The 23,951-nt window shown below is 45.6% G+C and overlaps 1 protein-coding gene across 7 annotated transcripts in view; it reads right to left on the bottom strand.

Annotated features, from left to right (window-relative positions):
• Positions 1-21,846, bottom strand: part of zmiz1a (zinc finger, MIZ-type containing 1a) — a 100,491-nt gene extending 78,645 nt beyond the window's left edge. For 4 of the 7 annotated variants that reach the window (XM_035171938.2, XM_035171939.2, XM_035171940.2 and 1 more), the window contains exon 1: positions 21,642-21,846. The gene's annotated coding sequence lies outside the window, so the exon portion shown is untranslated. The remainder of the gene's footprint in view (positions 1-21,641) is intronic. The other 3 variants (XM_035171943.2, XM_047342240.1, XM_035171944.2) reach the window with 2 other exon arrangements.
• Between the last annotated feature and the right edge of the window lie 2,105 nt (positions 21,847-23,951).

Genomic DNA, 23,951 nt, shown 5'->3' with positions numbered 1-23,951 from the left:
ATTAGATTGGATTCCATTTCAAAAGCAATACTGGGCAAATGTGTTTTCTCTGAAATGGCATCAAAGCCAGAGAGAGCTAAATACTGAGATGGCAGTGCATTTCTGCATATTGGAAACCGCCGGGAAGCAATCACTGAAGAATGCAAACGTTTATGAGAAACTAAACGCACTAGAACATGGAGCGCAGATCTGCAATCGAGTTTCACTTGTAATACTGCATGAGCAGGCGAAGACTACAAGGAAATTGCTACCACTTGAGTTGCACACTACAGATGGTGTTGAGAGCAACACGGCACAAAGAAATGTGTTCCTTAATAATGTGGTGAATATTGCAGTGAAAAGCTGAGTGTGTCGTACTGGCTTCTGCAGACACCAGCTCCCCCCCCCCTTTTCCTTTCCCTCCTGTCAGAAGTGTGAATTCTTTCATCCCGGATATAAGAGGCTGCCGTAAAATCCTCAAAGAAACTAATCGTGTTAAATGAGGTTTGTGTCTGTATCCATGACTTTAGAGTGTGTTGTTTGTGTGTGTGTGGGCTGTGGGGGGGTTATAGGTGCCTCTGAGAGACTAAAACCTCCTGTCACCCCTGAATCTAAAACCTATGTCAACCACCCGAGCCATTCATCTGTCTCCCCTGTTTCCTAATCACGCTTGGTTTTACACTTAACACTTCAATGCTGGTAATCATATCTGATCAAGTGGCTGTTCATTGACAGAGATAACCCGATTTTCTGCACAAATTCTTTAAAGTGATTCAAATACTGGAGATGACAAAGCCCCAAGTTTGCTTGTTAAAAGCCCTTAATACCACAAGGTTTACTTTAGCTTCCTGGAGGGAATCCTAGTCTCAAGCGGCTTCTCAACTCATACAGACGGACTCGCTCTCGTGCACACACACTCGCAGACAATACACACATACACACACACCTTATCATCCAAGGATGAGGAAGCAGCAGGGCTATAAAACCCAACCTCATCTCCTTAAAACAGGCAGGGCTGTCCCTGGGCGTCTTAACACAACTCATCAACTGTTAAACCAGAGAGAGAGGCAGAGCAGTAAAAATCAATGCCCCCCAACATGGCAAACAGCAGTCAATGATGTTAGCTGCAAGAGGAAGGAGCCAGTGTTTGCAGCAAAGGTAAGGAGAAAGGGGCGAGGGGAAGGAAGGACAAAGTCCATGTTAAGCTAAAAGCAGGAGGCTAATATATGTAATTGATTACCTCGATGCAAATAGAAGAACTCTGAAAACCAGAGAATGCAATTTAAAGCAGCAGAGTCTCTGGAATCGATTGGCGCTGGGAGCAAGAGAAGCCATTTCCCCCCTAGCCAAGATAAAACACTTTACTATTAGCTGTCAGATACTTATCAGGAGGAAATTAGCAGAGGAATACTATTTTCCCAAAACAAACAGGTCAAGTGTTTCTCCTCGCTGTCATTCTCTCCCATTCTGATATCATCATCTGTTATTTCCTCCTGCTTAAATGCCAACGGTGAGGAGGCTAAGGTTTCGATCATTCGTAATAAAAAAAACCAGCAGGAGCCGGTTGTAGTTTGATACAGAGAAGATGAGGTCTCCGGTTCACCTCGGCTCCCAGGGAGCAACCCCAGAGCCTGCCAGCGCCCGCACGTACACACTGACGCAAGTCCAACTCCCCAATCTCCCAGCCAGATCTCACCAAAACAATATTTGCGTTTTTTGGCCGTGTCGTCTGTGTTCCTGGCTGAAAAGAGAGGAGGAAAAAAAAGAAAAGAAAACACACAGAGTGGAGCACAAAGAGATGTAGAAGCAGGCAGCAACCCACACAAGGCAGCCTTGTCGGATAGAGGAGAGGGCAGCTCGGCGTCAACATCAACACTGGTTCTGCAGTCATCGCTCAGCAGGTAATTATGATAACAACGTGTTCCCTAGGCAGCTACTCTCTCTGATTTAGTTTCTGAGCACTTACCCTTCCTAAAATCTCCTCCTGATAACATCTGATATAATTACAAAGTCAAGATCCTTTTCAAGGAGTGCCCACTTATGTGTCTCTAGTTTGGTGTAGTAACTCTCCCTCCTGTGACTACTCATTGATGCTTCTCACCTTATTGTGTATTCTTAGTTAAGGTGTGACACACATTGCATTTTCGTGACATATTTGATAAGAATACCATGACATAAATGAACCTCACCTACCAACCCCAGCTGTTATGAACCCTCCATTGCCGCCTATTACCTTCGATTGTAAACACAGCCCTGCCTAGTGTGGAAATACATCATTTCATTGTGCCTGTTATCATCCAGTTTGAACAGTGGGAGTTTGGCCCTGAATGGAGTCAGCGGCTTGACCCTGTTATTACCTCTGTGGTGCGCCATTTTCCTTGGCTGTCATCATAGCCGACCCCTTAAACAGCCAGCGCCGCGCTGCTACAGGGCTAGGCTGTTGACATACTGAAGACATTTAAGATAATCCCAGAGATGTCTCTGTGTTTTCCAAGATTACATCTTCAAAGTGGGGAACACGGCCAACAGCCTATACTTGAAAGGGAGAGAGATGTGGAGGGCTCTTGTTCTGAAGGAGGGGGTGGAATCGCTCAAGAATGCAATCATGGTTTTAGAGTGGAAGAAGGCCTGTCCTGGCTAGCTAAGCAGGCGGGACGGTGGTGGAGGGGGAATCAAACCTGAGAGAGAAAACACACCTGTTGGACGGGACTATACAGAGGGAGGAAAAGGGAGGATTCTCACCTGTGTGACCTAACAAAGGGTGTAAATCACACGTTTGATCTCTGGCCCAGCTCCCTGCCTTTTGTAAAGTCTTGTATGCCATCATGTTAAGGTTAAATGGTCAGGTTTAGAAAGTAAAATCCACATAAACTATGCCAAAATATAGTTTTCAGACATGCAAAACTCTGTGATGTCTGAAAAATTAGGTCCAGACATTTTTTCCCGTATTGCATGAGATTGTTTAGGTGGGACACGTTCACAACAGGAACATTTCTGGACCCTTCAGACAAGGAGTGGCACCAGGGTAGAGCGTGCAGGAGGCAGGACATGACATAATTCCAACGTGTTTTTGTTTACAGCACATCAACACTGGCATCTATCCTTTGTGCCAAAAGCTCTCAAATCTCGTTCTACTGTATGGCACCTCTTTTCCATCCTGAGATATTTGTATTCTTCCAGTTTGAAGTCCGTCTGACATTTTAATAGGGGGACTGGTAGGAAAAGTTCCAGAAAATGTCCAGAGGAACTGATTCGGACATTTGCGTTCCCACATACTGCCCCTCTGGAAAGTTTCAGAAAAATGTGCAAACTTCAGAGTGAAACCAGCATATGATGTTGTGCAGTTATTTCTAAATTTGCTAAAACATTTTTCAGCGGAAAGTTCTTGTTATCCAAGATTCTTATTGACATCACAGGTTTATGTGGCATGTGAAAGTTGTGGATACTAAAAAGGCACAGGAAATCTATCCAACCAAACAGGGTTGCATTGTGGGAAATGTAGGGTCAATTGTCTTGACAAGTTTCTGTTGTTTATTCATTGTTTATTGCAGTCCAGATGCCATAAACAGAACTTTTAGAAAACAATGTGAAATTTATGGTAGTACGCATGGATATAAAGTTTTAGAGACAGACTCTCGGGTCTTAAAGTCATCTTTTGGATCAAAATGTGACAAAGTGTGGTGTTTGCCAAGTAAAGTGAAGTTGGAGTGTATTAATCCCCATGGGGAGATTTGTCCTCTGCATGTGACCCATCCTGTACTGTGCTGTAACTCCAGTGATCATGACTTAACTCCTGCATGGCCTCCAGGCAGCTCCCTCCCACTGTGTGCTTTACATTCTGCATCAACAAAGCATTTTTAGATATTTGTATGGCGTCTGCGAGAAGCCGTGCGCTGCTGCCCGGTTACTTTATATCCCCCAGCAGAGAGTTAGCATTAGGGATGCTAAATGAAATGTGTCATACTCAAATTGCTTAGGAAGTATTGAATAAGAGCAAGAAATTGTGACTCATGTTTGAAACAAATGTCAGTAGTGACGTCCTCTGTGGCTGTGAGCACCTCTTAGTGACTCATGGAAGCGTTTGTGAACGTGGCTCTGATGGACAGAGACGGTTCAGTTTCCAGCCTCTGACTGGTGGAGTGATAACACTGGTGCTAATAATAGCTTGAGAGTATTTTGACACAGTTCACCGGGAAGAACTGTGTAGAATACAGAGGTAGTGACAGCAAGTTCTCCTGCAAGTATAGCAGGGGGAAAAACTGCTTCCTCTTTATGCCCACTTCTCCGTCTCTGCTTGGTGACATCATCAGTGAGTCAGCGGCCAGACCCGGGATCAAAACGCACAGAGTGAGGTCTGTCTATTATCAGCTGCACATACTGTACACCAGTAGACGGCACAAGCAATCACACAACCACCAGAAGGTCTTATTTTATACAGTAGAAGAGGAGACGGAGGAAAACAAATCTGTCATCGGCAGGAGGCAGAAGCTGGGACTGAGTGGGGTCATGATCCAGTCTCACAGAGAGGAGCCTATTGTGGAAGCAGCAGCAACCAACGGTTAGGGTGGAGAGGCAGAGCACACAGCAGCAAAAACGGCATCAGGTACAGTATGGTTCCTGTGAGCGAGCTCTGCGGTGGGCCCCTCCTCCGTCCCTCCAGCCTCACTGGCCACGGTTGAAAAATTAATGCAGCAAACTGACAACACTTAGGGCCTCCCTCGCTCTCTCCTTCTCTTCCTCTCTTTGCTCCCCTCCCCATGTACCAAACAGGATCAATTACCAAAGCAGGGCTCCACTCAGCAGCGCTAAAGAAACAAGAGGCACTCTCCATCACAGCTGCGTGCGTGTGGATGTGCAAGTGTGTGTGTGTGAGGTTCAGGCAGGCTTATGACGAGCAGAAAGAGGAGAGGAGGAGGAAGAGGAGGAGGAGGAGGTGGTGGTAATAGTCTGTTTGCTTCTCTCTAATGACAGCGGCAGAGTGGATTAGTGAGCCTCCTAACCCATCAGCATCACTCCTCCCAGTAAGTGACAGAGCATGTAAATAACCAGTCGCGGCCACTCGCAGGAAGCAAAGAAAAAGAGAACGGGGGGACTAATAAACCGAGAAAGTCTAAATGCGCGGTTATGCGAGCGTTCCGTCCACGCGCCTTCATTTGTATGCGGGTGGAGATTTTTTCGAGGAGTTCCATTTATACAACATCAGCCAAGTTATTCAAATGCGGCACATCTGACTGGAGAGGATAACATAAAGAAAGGCATCAGCAGAAATGGCAGCAGGCAGTAATCCCCCGGCCAGGCCACTTGTGTTTGCCACGCAGGCAGGCAGGCAGCGCTGTCAGTGGCAGCACCTATACGAGCCTTATCAGTGGCAGCCATGGGGCTCTTCTAATAACCCTGCTGATGCTCTGCAGTTGCAAGGACAGACAGGGAGACGGACAAACAGACAGGCAAGCAGATGGGTTTCACTTCCCACTTAAAGAAAGACCCTGAGCTGTAGGTATCAGCCTGTCGCTGCGTGTGCACAGACTGAGTGCAGCTACTCGTTTCCGGCGCTTTGTCGCATGCGATGTTCCAACACCTTCGTGCATGCTGCCACTCTCTTCCAAATGCACTCCAGTGCCGCCCGCCCCACCTATTAACATTTAGTACACACACGCGTTCACACACTGCATTTATGACAGCGCTGTCCAAACTCAGGCACGCTGGCACTGCAGCCCCTCTGACTCGGGCATCATTATCACCATTCAAAAGGTCAAGCACAGTGCTTCCACCCTCTTCTCTGTGATTTATGCCTTTGCGCTATTACTTCTGTTCGCATTAATCTCTATCTGTAAATCTAATCACGCCGCCTCGCCATCGCAGCTCCTGGCACTCTCAGGACAGAAGCTGCAGCCGACAGGAAACGGCTTATGTAAATACACCACTGTTGACACAAGACGGGCATCACTCAGTGCCTCGCTGCCATGATGAGACGCACTGATCAGGGCACAGATAACAACAGCTATCACTTAACTCTTCTTTCTTTTTATTTACTGTCATTATTATCTCTTCATCCCTCCAGCTCGATATACTTTTCATATCTCATGGAGCATTTTTCTTGGCTCGCCTTCAATAAATAGGTTGTTGTTCCTGTAAGGAATAAAAAACTGTGCTGTGAGGCTCCACTTTTAGTCAATGAATAACTTGACAATTGACACCAGTAAATGAGAGGGAGGCCAAGAAAAAAACAGAGCAGATTTGTCAAATAGAAGCAATTTCAGGCATTCTCTGCGTGCATGTGCGTGAGCAATCATTACCTTCAGAACAACTCCACAACCACTTGAAGCGTCATGAAAACTTTGAGTCGTGCGTGCCTCAAAGGAGCCTTGCAGCACTTTGAGCAGAGTTGCCGGACGCGCGGCTCCATGGCCGCCACATGCAAGTATAAAGACTTAATCAGGTCTCCTGTGTGGAAGTAGAGCTGTGCTTTCTGAGAGAATTCCTTCTGCACGGACTGAAGGGAACCTTGGCGATGACACAGAGAAGCCTGCAGGCCTGTCAGCTCATCTCCGTGCGGCTCAAATCAGCACTCAGCTCCGGAGAACTTGCACTGCCGCGCTGACACGCACTCATACACTGGCTGACACGAATCTCCAGCATCACTTCAAACCATCCACTCAGTGCCTCAACATCATACTCGACATGTGGCGTGTGTGTGAGATTTTCACCACAAACCCCGGCTGAATCATTCCGGCTATTAAATTAGATATTGTGTGGCACACGCTCATCTCGAGATCAAGTCCTGATATGTAGGAGAGCGCAAATCCAGCTAGACCGGGGGCTGCAGGGAAGAAGCAGTGTTAAAGGTTGTGTTAAGTTTGTTTGGCACAAAGTGTTTAATAGTGCACATCAGTTTGTTGCATTTACTGTGCTGTATCAAAACCCTGATCTATCTACACCAAGATATATTTTCATATCAATAAAACATAATCATGTGATAATTCATGTCTTAAAAGACTATAAACCATTTAATTTTATTATTATTATTATTTAATGAGCAAACAATAGCGCCAACCCAATGCTATTAGTTGCAATCTTTTGCAATTCAACACCTTTAAAAAGCACAACATGCCAGAAGATTATGAGATTTAAGAAATCAAAACAAAGCCCTAATTCCTTCGACATATATCAACTCAAGATTTCAAGATGATGACTGATATGTTATGTGCCACCAAAATGCAAGGAGAGAGCTTTTAATTATTGATGGTGCTGGAGCAGGGAGATTTTTAACCGCTCTCCTCCTGTTATCAATCATTAATGGAGTTTCCATCAAAAACACTTCAACCCCTCAAGTATCAAATCTCTCTTGAAGGTGGAGGGCCCACATTCAAACATCCCACTTAATCAAAGGGGCACACAATTTGCTTTTCCCTTTCTCTCATTTTTCGCTTGTGCAAATTAGGATAATAACGGCGCAAATTGCAAAATTGTTCACGGCATTAGGTGTAAAAGTAGGCATTTTAGTGGAGGTCTTCTTGTGACTGATGGGGGTTAATGGGAAAATTCTAAATGTTGAAATCGGAGAGGGGGGGAAACAGCCTGCCAGCCAGCGTTTTTTTTTTTTTTACTTTCCCTCTCTCTTGTGCCGTATATGAGCAGAGCTGTTTAAAGCTCAGTGTATCTATTCCAGCCCGCTCCGCTCTGTGAAGCTGCAAGGCCTGCCTGGTCAAAGTCATACAGGACACGACGTGCATCAGCGACACTCACAAAGAGCCACAACGCTGCTGCCTGCTACCCTTTAAAAACAAGCACAAGGTTACATACAGAGCCGTACCTGCACGTAAAGATGCACAAACGCACAGCAGAGTCAGCGAGAGTTCACAGCTTTGGCCGGACTTTAAGGGATCAGCCAAGATCTTTCAATCTCAAAGTTCACCACCCAGCAGCGGTTGAATTGTGCAAAATGTAGCTTTATCGCTGCAACATCTTTTCCAACAATCCCACAACCACAGATGCCACATACACACACACACACACCTACTGGGCTGCATGAACACAGCGGCTAAGTGATAGCAAAAAAAAATGAAAGAGTACTCCTAATTACCCATCAAGATGGTTTTTACAATCTTCTGTGTGCTAGTAATCTGTGTCATGGCGGAGAGCCAGCGGCGGCTCGGTTCTGTTTGATTTGTAGCCGCAGCTGAGGAGCCGGTCGCACACCATTTGAGCTGCAGTGGCACTTTCTCTCTCACTTTCTCTCTGTCTCTCTCTCACCACCACGACTTACCACCCCCCACCCCCTCACGTACGCACTCACACCGTCCTGTTTAACTGGCCCGACCTTGCCTGTCATCAGGTATAAAACACCTTTTCCAGGCTGCTGCATAACAGGCACATGAGGACACTAAGTGGATTCCGTTGGAGAAACTTCTTTCCTCAAGAGTTCAGGAGAGAGAGCAGGAGGCTTCAGGATTTAGGACACAAGGCTCTGCTTTTATTTGAACATGAGCGAGACATGCTCACACATACTCAAGTTCTGAAATTACTGGTCGGCCGATGGATTACTGGATTGACAGAGAATGTATTACCTTCACCAAGTCTTCACTCGTGTCTGGTTTACAAAAAAAAGTGCCAAAGCAATTTCTACCAAACTTGGTGGAGGGATGGGGCCTGGGAAGAATCCATTACACTGTAAGGGGCAGATGCAGGAATGAATGTGTCTCTTTCTTTAACCTTGCGTGATGTAACAATGTGCATTTTTGTCAATTTCTTCAGGGAATAATGCACAGATCTTGATTCAAATATGTTTTTACAGGGCTTATTTTTGTGTGTACAATTTGGTGCAGATTCAAAAAAATTATTTAGTGTTTCACACCACTTCCTTTTTCGTTTGTTGGCTGGTTTTCATGTTAGTTTGTAAGCAAGATTACCCACAGACTAATGGGCGGATTACACACTCTACTGTGGGCCGTTCTAGTTTAGCATTGGGACAGTGTATTATGTAACATGCTTAGAATTCCACCGCTGAAGTGCTGAACATTTATAAGCTAATGTGTCACTACGTTTTCCAGGTTTAATCATAAACTTAAGCATTGGAAATTGAAGTCTTGGCCTGATGATGAGTTATCAGATCAGCAGAGTTATGTCAATAAGATTAAAATGAAGAATTAATACAATGAATATGTCTCCTAGTTGTAGCTTTACCTTATTTAAATAACAAAAGCCTATGAAAGCTATAATGATGTTTTAGTCACTAATGAGACACATTACAGAGTAAAAGGAGATATATGGCGGTGAATGGGAGTTATTGAGCACCGACATGAAACTATGAAAGAGTGATTTATACAGTGTGAGCCTTGGCTATGCTACTGTAAGTGAACAGAATTAATGCCCAGAGCCAGCCAGCTAATATTTGCTCAGTGAATGTTATCTGAAATTTGCAGCGAGACGTTTTTTTTTTTTATGTCTTAAAACTCAGTGTACATTGGCTAAGAGTTTGTCTGGTCATACGAGACGTTCTAATCCAAAGCCAGTGCAGAAGGTCTAGCCTACAGTGCAAGTATGTACAGTATATTAAAGACAGTATGTAAACATGTCTTTTTTTATATTACCTGCACTTGTAAGAGCACCTGCATTCCTGCCAACAAAATGTCAAACGTTCAATTATCTTTTTAAAAAGATATTTCTAAAAGTAATGTCTCCCATTTATCACTTCACAGCCTGATTCTCATCTCCAGTAAACAAGATGTCAAAGTGTTCAGTTTGAATGGGGACTGGCGTCATAATCTGCTCGTCACACATGCTATACAGCCTTTTACTTTGAGACGCTGCTGACTCATGTAAGATGAGCTGAATCAAAGCAGCTTCACATAGAGTGACTCAGGAGGTTTGCAGAGGTTGAGTGCACCCAAGGCTTTGACTTAATCAAATGGGTCTACTACTTTATCTTAAAAGGACCATACCTGTGCATTTGCAGATCTCTGAATCGCTGCCCACAGCCGCGGTTTTTTCAAGTGACTCAAAGGTCCATTGACGTGCAGCCTCTCTGCACAACAAATGGGCTTTGAATTAGGAAAGGGGAATGTTATTTTTCTGGTGCCATTGCCCGGAATACAGTTAACTCAAAAATTGAGTTGAATAAGTGAATGAGCTCAAGTCTCCAAAATCATATACTGAATCAAGAAGTGAAAACACAATGGCAGTTCAGTTTGATGATCAGACAATTTGTGGTTGCTCATCAACGTCTATCAGCTTCAACTCCAACATGAACCGCTTAGTAACACTCGCCATTGTTCATAAGTAAACAGAGACGCCAGAAAATTTGTAAATAAGAGGACCAGAAACCAGAAGAAACTCTACCAGTACTAGTATTTCAGCAACACACCAACGCACAACTATGAATGCTCGCCCCATGCGTAGGCTATGTGCGTAGGCTATGTGCGTAGGCTATGTGCGTAGGCTACGTGCGTACCTACGGCGTAACCTCGATGCAGAAGCATGAACTGGGCTTTAATGACGACATTGGTTTGAGATGGCAGCGTTTGTATCCACGATATTTTGGTTTCATTTCTGGATACTGGGAGGAAGTGGAGCTGCACTGTCTAACTTTACATACAGTCTAGTGTTGAACCCATTTATAATCAACTGTAAAAAAAAATAAATAAGTCATAGCTGTACAGGCTAATTTCCAAGCTTTCACACGGCATTTGGTTTCCATTAAATTCTACTTGAAAATCAACGTGTAGAGCACTGAAGCTTATATTAGGTAGATAATCCATCACAGAGTCTGCTATGTGTGGCACTAATGGAAGTGAGGAGGCAGGAACAATTTTCAAATCTCTCTAGTATCAAAAAACTGACATACGACAAGCTAAAAAAGAAAGAGAAAGCAGTGCTTTGACAAGCTGCGTTGTCAGGAAATCAAATCAGAACGACAAGTGATTGAAAACTGATGTGAGAAGGAGCATGTGAATTTAGTTGTTTCTTGCTTGCTCAGATGTCGTAGCGTCTTCAAACGCACCGGTGGGAGTTTTCACTCTCTGCTGTCGCCTGCATCATAACATTCAGATTACACACCTTAAGGGAAACTAAATACTCAATGCACTGTGAGTGATTAGCTGTTTCAAATCTCTGCAAGCTAAATTTGATAATTTTGTGAAATTGATAAAAACAAAAGCAACATAAGGGGTAGAAAATCAGTCTGAAAATGTTCGAACGTGTAGAGTCATGTAAATTACAGTGGAGGAGTTTTGTAGTTAATCGGTTACAAGATGCAAAAACCCTGGAGTCCTTTAATCGTCCAACTTCATATTTGTTCTTGTCACTGAGAATGAACTCTCCTGTTTTGAGGTAAACGCCACCGCAGCACCTGAAAACTGAGCGTGATCAATACACAGACATTCATTTCTCAAGAAGTTATGTGAAGTTGTCAAACTTGGCAGACGCCGAGAGTGTCAATCCAGAGTTTTACCGTTTTTTTAACACAACTGAACAGCCCCACTTAACAGCCTTTTATTTATTCTGTCATTGGTTTTGTCATTAATAAAAATGCCCCGGGCACAAAGAAAAAAAATCCAGTTAAACTGTCAAAATCCTCCTTTCACGTCAACAGCACATCATTGCAGCTGATGAACAGGTTGATAAAGCCCACATTTCACTCTGCTCTCTGCACCTGTGAGTCTGAGGAAGAGCTTTATCTGAGAGACAAGACACTGCCAGCTCAGTTTGACATACGCAGTCCAAAAGACAGATGCTCCACAAAGAGACAACAACTAGCGTAATACCCTGGTGTGTGAGTGTGTGCGCGTGCAAGCACTGCAGCTGAGTGCTATGTGAATTTTAATGAGAAAGACAGAAACATGGAGACACAAAAAAAGACCAAAATGTAGAGATGGAGCTCTCAGATGTCTGGATTGGCGGCTGCTACTCTTTGTGACCCCGATGCTTCGAGCCACAGATCAGATCGGGGACACTGCGCGACAGATGTCTGCCCCGGCGTTCTGTTCCAGGCATGAGTGCTGCTGGCACACACCAAAGAAGGGAAGAGAGAGAGAGGAGGGTGGGAGGGGGAGAAGCAGAAGGGATTGAGAGAGGAGAAGATGGATGGTATGGAAAAGGAGAGGAGCGAAAGAAAACTGAGACTAGAGAGGAAGAGGAAAAAAACTGAAAGCGGAGAGGGGAACAGGAGAGTTCAGCCCTTGGATATCAGACGTCACACCGGGTTTCGTCGGCGGGACAAGATCTGCTCTGTCATGTTTCTGTCAGACAGCAACCAGTTTGGTCAGAAAGTGACACGGCAAGTTAAGACATACCTCGAGCTGTGACTCTCACCCTGACTGACCTAGAGGGAGGAACAGGAGACCTCACATGCACTAAATCACCATTAGTCTCTTTTCTTTCAAACCAGGAGGCTGTTACACACTAAATAATGAACTTGTGAATGAGGGAGAAAAACACACACAAGCCTCGCGTCTGAATCTACGATAGAAAGGGCTGATGAAACTAAGGGAGAGAGTGTTTACAAGCCATTGATGCCTCTGCACATAACTCAACATATGACCTCCCGCACAACGACTCTGCCACTCCACTTTGAGGAGCAACATGCAAAAAAGAAGATGAGAGACGGGAAGAAAAGGAGCTAATTATAGCAGCGCAGCAGGATGCCCAGAAACAAACTTGATTATCATCATCGTCAAGACGGCACAAAGGAAACCTGCTGCCTCCCCCCTTCCACCACAATCCAATAGAGAGGCTTTTAGCCTTCGTAATGATTTAGAAAGTGACAAGTCAAACAGATTTACTGTGACAGCCTGAAAGGGACCAGCACGAAGACTATTATTGCTCACGTGACCAGACCTCCTCGCCCCTGCTCCTATACACCGCCACCCCCACCCCCTCCTGCCTGTTCCAGGGGACAGCGAATAATACAGCCGGCTCAATAGAGGCAGGCAACTATAGCCTATTCAACCCCCCCCCCTCCCCTTCAAACAGGGAGGGAAACGCTCTGCTTTGTGGAAGTTGTTAGTTACTTAAAGCAGCAGCCCCCCCCAAGATAAGGATCTGGTCACGGAAAACTTGTGGCGCAGGGTAAACGGAGATACCTTTGTGCACTTTTTAACACCATTACCCAAGGTTTATCAGATTTAATGAGCCGTGAATGTGACGTGAAATTTTCAGCTCACGGGAGAGCACCTGACAGCGGCCTTGCACCTTCCACCTGCCATGAAACTCTATAAAAGCACTTATTTAACTGCAGAGGAGCTTCATTAAAAGGTGGAAAATGACTATAGCACCACACATTTTATTATTAATAGTTTTTAAATAAAGAAAGAAGCTTCTCTGCTTGTTTTACATTTATAATAATCAGAGGGTATCTTTTGTGCCCTGAGTGAGAGGATCTACATTTGACTTTCAATTCTATCACCCTGAACTGTGGAGTAAATGTATGTTTGAGTAGCATCAGTCCCTCCGGGCCTGAGATGCTTCGGCCTGGTGCAGTCATTATTTTTTTTCCTCCATCTCCTTTTTTCCTAGAAGGTGAAAAACACCTTGGCTGTTCTGAGCTTTGAAAACAGAGCCACCCCTAAAACCATCAGAGCTGGCGGCAGAGGGATGTGTGCAGAGAATTCTCAAGGAGCAGAGACCCCCGGGCTACGCGGATTCATTTTCCCCCTTACTGGCTTCCAAAAACAAAGGAATTCCAGAGAAAATCAGGGCAGGACCTCACCCCAAGCCACCACCGCCGCTACTACTACCCCCACCTCCCTCCCTCTCCCTCTCTCTCTCTCTCTCACACACATGCACACTCACACATTTCATGGCTACATGCACCCACACAAACAGACGGCACAGCAAAGGTGACTTCATGCAACCATCACAGAGACACACCTCCTCTCTTGTTATACAATCATGTTGATTTGCTATCAGGGGAGACATGGTTGCAGAGACATGACAAGGAGAAGACGCCGAGGGTGTGTGTGTGTGTGTGTGTGTGTGTGTGTGTGTGTGTGTCAGGGGGGGAGTTTGGCCCTAATTCATATTTCAGAGCCACGTCTGTTGCTGCTGACCGCCGCTAACCAGCGCGGAGTTAGATATCGGCTTCCTCCACTTAGACACGTATTAGTAGGACATTGAGCAACAGACTCAAGTGTGGAGTCGGGGCTGCGGTATGGCAAACTGCTTCCTCCTCCACCCCCCACTCCAAAAATATGAGCCAGACATGAAACGTGTGATGTCCTCACGTGTATCTTTAACAATGTCAACACATGCCACTCAGCTTCCACTCAGCTCCCACCGGGCAGCCAAGTAAAGGTTACCGGATGACTGTGAAAGCAATGCCGCTAAGCTGTGTAACAACTAACGTATGTAACATAGAGTTATGGTCATTGTTGGGACACATTTAGAACTCATTTACACCAGATAATTTACTTTGACTGAAGTTATTATAACAAATTAGGACGTGATCAAATCAACAGCCTCTTCCTCATCTCGCGTTCCTCAATCATTACGAAGAATATCTGCAAAACATATACAGTAGACGACACTTGACACCAAAATGTTGCTCTATAATGCTTAAAATTAAGTTCATTTTGTGTTAATAATAAATACTTATTAGCGAATAGCAACCCAGCAGCCTTTAAAATCATAAAACACAGGAGCCCTTGTTGTTTTGTCAATAATGTTTGCCAGATAATTAAAGAGCCCTGGGAGACAATGATAAACATTGTTTAGAGGCCGATCCCTGGCAAGCACCAAGCAGTGTATCATCGCTGTCTCCGGAATACACATGATTAGCGTGGTCTCATTACTGATATAATAAACGACGTGGCTTTGGTTTGCTGGGAGGACGCACTTGCAACAGGGGTAGATTAGAGGAAAGTGGTGAAACACATTGCCTTCCATGTAACAACCCGGGAATAAAGCAGAGAGGGAGAAGGATGGGTAGTCTGAGGCGGCAGCAAATAAGTGCTTGTGATATTTGCAAAGTCAGGTCTGCAGCCAGTTATAGCACTTCCAACCATATATTATAAATTGCTGAGATCGCCGTTTAATAAAGTGGACTTTTAAATTCTTTGCTTCTTTATTTGTTTCACTCTAGATCATCACCCCTCCCTCCTACTCCCTCCATCCCTCTCTCTTTCTCTCCCTCTCTCTGAAGTTAATGCTGCAGCTCGGCCCCGGCCCGCCAGCTCCATCTCTCTTTACAGTTGGTGTATCCACACAGAAGGTTTAAAATATGCCCCTTTATCTGAGCCGCCCAGGCGGGAAAATGAAAGGGATGTCAGTCCTTAGAACCCTGGGAAAGCGGCTGGCTCAACCACCGGTGTCAAAACCAAGGGGAGGGCACCAAGCGGGCAAACAAGCTGCACACGGTAATAGACTTTTTCTGTCGCTGAGCAATGTCGGAGAAGCGGCAAGAAAGCGGTCTTAGTAGGGCAGTGGAGCTCAGGATTTTATGCCTTTATGATTTAGGGGGCTCTCCATAACAACCACAACAGACTTTAACGACAGAACAAAAGAAAAAAACAGGGAAAACATCCTCTAGTTTGCAAACAGAAATACCTTTGTTAATTTCCGGCACAGACAAATTCTAACTACTGCTCCATATTGCCTACATTTCACCATTTGCCCTCCATGCATGTGAAAGAATGAGCAGACACTGCACGGCTCCTTCCTCTTGAGTGACATCGCAGGCAAAGAATAAATGCTGTCCCTTAGCATTAGTAAATCCTAGTTAATTTACTTTGTCACAAAACAAGGACGTATGTATCCCTGGAGGCCGTGTTGGAGACAATTCGGCCGCCTTCAGAGAAACTCTGCCATCACTCTCCATCTCCCACACAACCTCCACCGGAAAATCAGCATCACCCTGTACTCCGAGTGCCGACTAGACAAGAGGCTGTTTATAGCACAAATGATATAATAAACAAAGCATGTTATCTTTACAAAAAGATCCATTACAGGCTATGAGCGGGGAGGATTAGCATCACGCTGCGTAGAGGGTACGTGAAGTGTATGTAAAATTAGCCTGCATAATCTGGAATCCCCTTTAAAACACACTGCTGTTGTCTGAGCACATAACAGGTTTTAACTTATTGACTCAACCCAACAGGCGCACTTCTCTGGCGGACTGGTTGTTCCAACAGCTGGCACGAACTCAAGCTCTGCGCACGCTGCAGGAGAGCGAGCCAGAGTGCCGCCCTGACTTCTGAGCGGGATGTCTGGCAAGTGAACCCATGTGGGACACTCGTGTAAGGTGCGCGGCCCTCTCCTGAGGCGGCTGCAGTCGTCGGCGCGCTGGCTTGCAGACGTGCACCGGTATCAGGAGATACAAGGCAAACACTGCAGATCAGTACTGAAACCGTAAACCCACTGACCCAGCATGAGGAGGGAGAGGGGACTAATTAGTGACTGTACTTACAACTCAAAAGGAGAGGGAGAGAGACGAGGAGAGGGGAGGGAGGGAGAGAGCACACACACAACGCACACACTCACACACACAGACCACGGCAGTTGCAGGATGAGAACAATGAGTTTGTTTAGCTTAAACAGGATTTATATGCCAAACAGACACACGCCAACGCCACTCACTCAGACACACACTATCTCTTTTTCTCTCCATCGCTACCCCTTCTTCTCGCTGCCTCGCCGACTTACAGCTGAGACAGGCTCTGTGAGGGTTTCATCAGCAGTAAAAAAAAAAAGTGAGGGTAATTGCTTACGATGGTGAGAAATCTTGAGTGCAGGCGGCAACGGTGGGCGAATGGATGGATGGATGGAGGGAACATTTTGTTCTTCCTGTGCGGGCTCCGACGCTCATATTGTTCCCGGTGAGGCCGGGTGTCATTTATGATTCAAGGGCCCCCAGCCTCTCGGCGGATGGGAACAGGACATGGGCCATTGTGACGTCCCCTGCGCTCATTTCTCAAAGAACATCAAATCAAACATGCATGAGACGGTGACAGAGGTGGGCCAGCAACTTCACTCTCCCACTCTGCTTCACTCTCTCGTCTCAGAAAAAAAAAAAAAACACTTAGAAGACTGCATTTTCCTGACGTTGGGAGAGCTCAAGGTTAAAGAAAGAGCTCCACTGAAACAGGAATTAATCTGATGTTTGGCCTGCATTACACCATTTAGCCAGATTATTGTCAACTGCACAACAACTGGCAAACAATGCAAAACCCTGACAGTGCCAACCTGTTTCACACAACACAGCTATAGCTACTGTCGGTCACTAAAGAAAAGTTTGTTGCTATACCTGAAGTTATATTCCACACTCTCACTCTTTTCAGACATGAACTCCGAACATGTCCAAACATATGGGTCTGGGCATAATCTTGACTTTGCCTTATACATATGAAAAACGCAGCAGGAGATTCTCCAGGTCCGACACGGTCAAAACAACAGGAAATTGGCCGAAGTGTTCAGGTGACGAGTGACGCCTTGGTAGAGCAGGACTTGCCGTAAATTCCGCCACGTAAATGAGGTTTTTTGTTTACAGCATCAGAATTTGTCGCCAAAAGCTCTCGAATCTCGTTGTCTTTCCAAGTTGACATCTTCTTCTGAGTCTTCTACACGTATGGCCCCATTTTTTTCAACCTGAGAAACAGCAGCAACACATCTCCTCACTCGTGGTGAATTCTCCTGAGATTTTCCTGCTGTGTTATCACATGGGCTCACTCAGACATTATCTGGAATTTTAATGGCTGGCGGGAAAAACCCCCGAAGAAACTGACCCGGACAGTTACGTTCTCAGGCACAGCTCCTCCAGATAATTTCAGAAGAATATCCAGAGTTCAGAGTTTTGCGCTAAAGACTCAGCAGTGACCCTCCTGACAGTCTGAGCCACCTATGGAGTTTAAAACCAGCCGTGTGTCCACCGCACAACCAGAACCACAGCGCCTAAGGTTTGCAGCATGAAGGACGGCGGTGAGAAGCGTGTGGCATTGAGGTTTTCTTATCCCTGCGCCTCATGTTGGTCCACTTTTGGCTCTCCGCACCAAAACTGATGTCATGCACAGCCAGCCAGCATGCAGGATGAGTTACATCTGCTCGGCGCTTCATTTTCTCTGTATTACTTACACTGCAATTACCAGGTTTTAACTTGAAGAGAGTTTTAGCTGAGGACTTATGGGTAGAATTACAACGCCGTTTAGGAAGTAGTTATGTGTCTGACACGAGGGCACAACCTCAGCTCAAACTGAACCGTTTAAGATGTAACTCCCTCTAAGCCCCGACTCTCAAAAATTAGGCTTTAAAATGCTCCGAGGCAACACAAGTTTTCCTTATTAAAAGACTAAAATAGGCACTTTGAAAAACAAAGGCTCAGTCTAGATGAGATGTGCTGCCAAGTCGAACCGCAAGTGAGACGGAGAAAGCAAGAAGAAGAAAGGCTGACTTTTGCTCGGGACATGAGTAGGTGGGTTCGGGCTGACGGCGAGACACCAGACTACAAGAATCCGTGTCAGGCGAACAGGCGGCAAGAAGTGTTTCCCAGCACTCCTCCAACCAACAGTTAGATGAAATGTCAGGGCTGTCAAAACATTGATTAGCGTTCGCCAGGTTTTAAACACTTAGCAGGCTGCAGCTGTGCCAGCACACAGTAAACAGCAGCAACTTGTTAAATTGCTGAGTAACAAAAAGCTAATTACTCAGACACCAGTAATTAGTTGTTTTCATACTTTTAATCAGTTTTAGCTCGCTCGGCATCGCGCAGAGGTTCAGCGATGCGGAGTTGAGGTGAACATCGACACCTCTGCGCTGTCTGGGAATAATAGCTGCAGGTGTTAGAAAACTGAATTTGTCAAACAACTTGTTGCAGCCTGATCCTTTTAACAATGACTGAATGTTGAACGAGATGTGAAGTTATGAGAAAACAGATTCAAATACTCAATAAGTAGTATTGTACTTTCTGTTTCCAAAAGGGCTGGCTTTGGGAAACTTCAGTGTATTCTTCCTAATGTTTAGCTGCAACTTGTACGACTGCCAGAGGATGTGCTGTCGCTGTTATCAAACATGCAATGAACTCCAGATATTCTCCTGACTTTCTCCTGAGGTATGTGAGGACGTAAGTGTCTGTGTCAGTTGCTGTGGACATTCTCCAGAGTATCTCCTGCCTGCCCCCAGGTAAAAAGTCCCATAATGTCCGAGTGAGCCAGTGTAAAGCAGGAGTGGGCACGTTGATGAACTTTCTAACATTCAACAGACACAAAACTGAAAAATAATACAAATATTTCAGGATGAAAAAGAGGTGTCATAAACATAGAAGACACCAAAGAAGATGTTAACTTGGAAAGACAAGATTAGAGAGTTTTTGTTGATTTGGGCCCACACTGGTGTTGATGTGCTGCAAGCAAAAAAACATGATCTCCTCATAGGACGTTACTTCCTGTCTCCTTTAGGCTGTGCCACCCGTCACCTGGAGGCCCCAGAAATGTCTGTGTTGTTGTGCACGTCTGAGCTGAGAATCTTCTGCTGCCTTCTTCATACGTGAAAGGCAAACGCCAAAAGAAAGTTGGAACAGTTGTGCAGACATTCTCCGGAGTTCATGTCGGAAAAAGGCGTCTGTCTCTGTTTGAGATTTCACTTTACCGGCATCATTCCCTCCACATTATGGCACTGAGGCCCCAGACAACCCTGTCTGCGTGAATGTGCACTCGCATTTGCACCCAGCACCGTGTTAGACAGCCTTTGAAATCACCCAAATTTGATTTCAATGTGTGTCTACCAGAGCCTTTAGCCTGTTTAGTGAATCAGACACTCTTTCTGTCTTGTCTCACAGCCCGGCCGGCCGGCTGGCTGGCTGGCTTTTTTGCAGAGAGGCCCCAGGAGGGACAACAGAAGGAAAGAAAACTCTCACACACACACACATACACACACATGCACACACATGCACACAAACAACACACACTTCCAAGTTTCTAACAGTTGCAGATGGCTTTAATTCCTCGCCCTCCTTCTTTCACAATTTATCAGGTAACCTACTCTGAACAAGTGTGCCTTCTTTTCATGCTTTGCTGAGATGACTTCACATTTGCTCTGGTTCTTTAGAAGGAGGCAAAGGAAAAGAGAAAAAAAAAAAATAGTCGAACAGCACTAATTAATGTGGCGCGGCTGACAAGTGTTGCTGCTGAAACAATTTCATTACATCACCGTTTTAAATTACCGAGAAAGGAGACATTGGAGGGAGCACCCAATTCAAAAGCTGTTTAACGCGCTGACATACAGGGAGTGGACACAAAAACATGGACACCTGCAATCCAATGCAATACTCCTGCAATAAATACTTACTGTGCTGAGCCTGTGATGTTTAATTTGAGTTGAGAGTGCGTCAGGTCTCTTAGGGAATGGGGATTTTTTAGGGTGGCTGATGCCAAAATTTCCTTTTTCTTATCTGACCTGAAGTTAAGAACACAGGGCAGCACATACAGAGAGATATGGGGAGGATATAGATCAGATGTTGTTGAACATTTTTAGGATCACAAAGATCAACTCAACAATAACAAAACATTGCTGATGTGCACCTAACCACAGTTTCCTTGCACTTTCAGCACCTTACGAGGCTCTTTTTCACCCCCTCCAGAAGTTTAGATGTCCTGGTGCAGGGTGCAAGGAATGACAGCCTCCTCCTCCTGCTTCTCCACCTCCTCGTCCCGCCAGGAGCCCCCTTTTCTGGTGTGCTCTGCCCCGGCTGGCCTCACATCCAGACGGGAGGAATTTAACGGGGTGGGTCTGCCAGACTTACTTAATGGCAGAAGTAGGCTGCAGTTGAGTGGAGCAGCTCACCACCACCACCACCTCTCAGCTGCAGGGAGACTCCAATGTGGCCCTGCTGGACTCTATCAGGGGGAGTGTTTCATGTCCAAGAATCCAGATGTGTGAGCTGGAATGTTTGCAGGGATGCATGCATGCACTGGAGGTTACAGTGCAGGTACATTACTGCAGCGTTTGACAGAGATATCCACACATGCATGGAGAAAGCGAAACTTTACTTGACTCCCATTCATTGGGGGGGAGCCACTGATCTCTGAGAGGATCCCATCAGCACAATCAAGTGTTATCAGTCATCAGCCAGGAGGGGAAATGTCACTGAAGCGGTGTGGCACGCTGCTGCCTGACAGGGAAACACACGGACGTGTCTGCTAATTGCATTACAACAGGTAGGTAACAGGCTTGGAGGGGAGTCAACAAGCCCAGACACACTGCTCACTGTTAGCTAAGTGACACACATTCCCGGTTTAGCCTCCACACGGAGCCCCCAGCTGATCCACGTCCACGCACAGACACGATCAACACAAGCCCGCCTGGTGCCTCCACGACATGCGGACACCCCGTGTGGAAGTGAACCTGCACACACGCACCGACTCTCGGCTCCAGAGCTGCGGGATGTGCCGCGCACACACACACGGCTGGATATTACGCTGCGTTACCGCTCGGGCAGCCGGAATCTGAACCTCCACCTCCAGCCAGCCAGCCAGCCAGCCAGCCCCGGACACGAGTTCACCAGCGGCTGCTGGAGGTTCCTCAGGGGTCAGCCTATTGTTAGCAGGTAGTGAATGTGTGTATGTGTATCTGTGTGTGTGTGTGTGTGTGTGTGTGTGTCCACCCCCCCGTCAACGAGCAGCGTCCGAGCCCCGCTTCACAACAGCGACAACACAGAGAAATAACCGCTCTCCCAAACTTACTTTCCGCTCGGACCTCGGTGGCAAATCCGCGTATTGTTCCTCCAAAGAGCCTCGTGTTTCCGCCGCCGCTGCGCTCCTCCGCTCCGCCGCTGCCTCCACTCCACAAAGACCGACGTGAGAGCCCCGGAGACGGTGCGAGTCAGTGACTGAATCAACTACCGTGGAGCTCCGCAAGTTGAAGTGTCAGATTACACTGGCTATTCACTTACCACGGAGAGCAGAGCTGCGGGGCCGAGCCGAAAACACGCACCGGAGCTCCGGGAACGCGGAAGCGGAAGGACGCCGGAGCGTGAAAGGTGGAACTGCGCGCTAATTGGCTGCTAACGGCAGCAGCAGAGGCTCCGACTATTGTCTGGTTCCCTGTCATCATCACAGAGGTGTTGGCTCAGTGTCTCGGCCTGTGAGGTGATCACACCAGCACTTACACTGGTTCAGTCAGCAGCAGCTTATAGCAAAGAGTACAATACACTTAATAACATGTATTATTATTAACAATACAGTTAGATATATCGTATGTATAATAAATACATTATAGTTATATATAAAATATAGGAAAATATATTTATTGTAAAATATTAAAATTAGTAGGTTTACACTATTAACAAAATGACAATAATAAAGGGTCACAAAGGTATTATTTTCATTTTCGTGACTTTTTAAATATAAAATTAATAATTCATATCTGAAAACAATTTTCACAGATTTTCACTTTTCAAAATTGTTATTAAAATACTTCTGAAGTATATGATTAAATATCTTTAAGTTTATCTATCTAGTGTATCTATTTAGCATTTTTGTAATGTATGTATTAGATTATGGTTTAAATTATATGACAGCTATTATCTCTAAAGTATTTTATTTTGTTACTTTATTATTGAAGAATGTAACATACTTACTGAAAATTAACTCACAATACACTTCAACAACAACAATAATAAATAATAATAACAATAATAATAATAACCATTGTTGTTATTATCGTATGATTTTTATCATTCTGATTTAAATTTTTCAATAATATTTTATTACATTATATTATTACTTACTGGTCGATCTATTGCAGTAAGTAGTGATATCAGAATATAAACGTCTCCATTATATTTCACTTCCTTTTGTGTGTATGTGTGTGTGCGTGTGTGTGTGTGTGTGTGTCGGTGTGTGTGTGTGCGTGTGTGTGTGTGTGTGTGTGTGTCTCTGATCCTGTGCAGCCTGCCCTCCCCCTCCACCACCCCGCTCCGCTCCACTAGCTCCGGCAGAGGTGCTCCGTGTTTTGCGGGTGGCCGGTCTCCGGTGGAAGCCTCGGAATAACAAAGACGTGTTTGAGAGCAGGCTGGGCTGAGCGGTGACGTCAAGGAACAATGTCTCTCCTCCCGACACACACACACACACACACACACACACACACACACACACACACACACACACACACACACACACACACACACACACACACACACACACACACTCTTCCCTCTCTCTCTTCCTAGTCAGGCAAGGCTGAACTGCCCAGAGGGAGGGCGGCTCAGCTCAGCTCTCAGTGCATCAGATAGAATCACTCACTCCTCATGCTGTGGCTGCACACACCATGTATACACTGTTTTTCATTTTGTGCAACCATGAAAATCAAATAAAATCCAATAATTATATGAAGTCACTAGAAATAAACAGTCATAACAGACAGGAAAAGCAGGTCTTTGTGTGTGCACTTTACAGATACCTTGTTTCCTGTGGCTGATCATTTTAGATAGGCCTATAGGATCGTCAGTAAAGGTGACAAGATTAGGTCTGTTTACAGGTAAATCACAATTTCCCTAAACACAATGTCGTCAGTCCAGGGGTCAAATTCCTGTCAGTGGCTCCTGGCCCAGCCGGCCACCCTCCCTGTTTGATGCGAAGGAAGGGCCTGCCATCCTTTTAGCTTCCTGCCTGCAGGGCTCCTGACACTGATGCAGTGGGAGCCTGAACAGGGTATCAGCAGCGTGGGGGTGGGTGGGGTGTGTGTGTCTCTATCACTGTGTCTCAAGGACACCCCAGCCCCCTGGTCGGAGCAGCTATCCACACTGATCGGGACAAATGGGACCAGTGACATCACCAGCTCGAGCAGTCACTCATTTTTATTTTCAAGGGGGCCCGTTTCTTAGATGGAGGGTGGGTGAGCAGTCAAAGTCACAAAGCTGTTACCTGTAACTCATGATCTGACTTTCTTTCGTTTTATTTTCTGAAAATAGCTTGTGGAGATGACCCGTGTCTTTGTCCTGACACTGCTTCTGTTATTGAAGTATTTAATGTGTCACGTTGCAACAGACACAC

This window comes from Hippoglossus stenolepis, chromosome 12, assembly GCF_022539355.2.
Source record: "Hippoglossus stenolepis isolate QCI-W04-F060 chromosome 12, HSTE1.2, whole genome shotgun sequence".
In the NCBI taxonomy this organism is placed as follows: Eukaryota; Metazoa; Chordata; class Actinopteri; order Pleuronectiformes; family Pleuronectidae; genus Hippoglossus; species Hippoglossus stenolepis.
The sequence above is the reverse complement of the archived record's forward strand: the minus strand, read 5'-3'. Positions and strand labels throughout refer to the sequence as shown.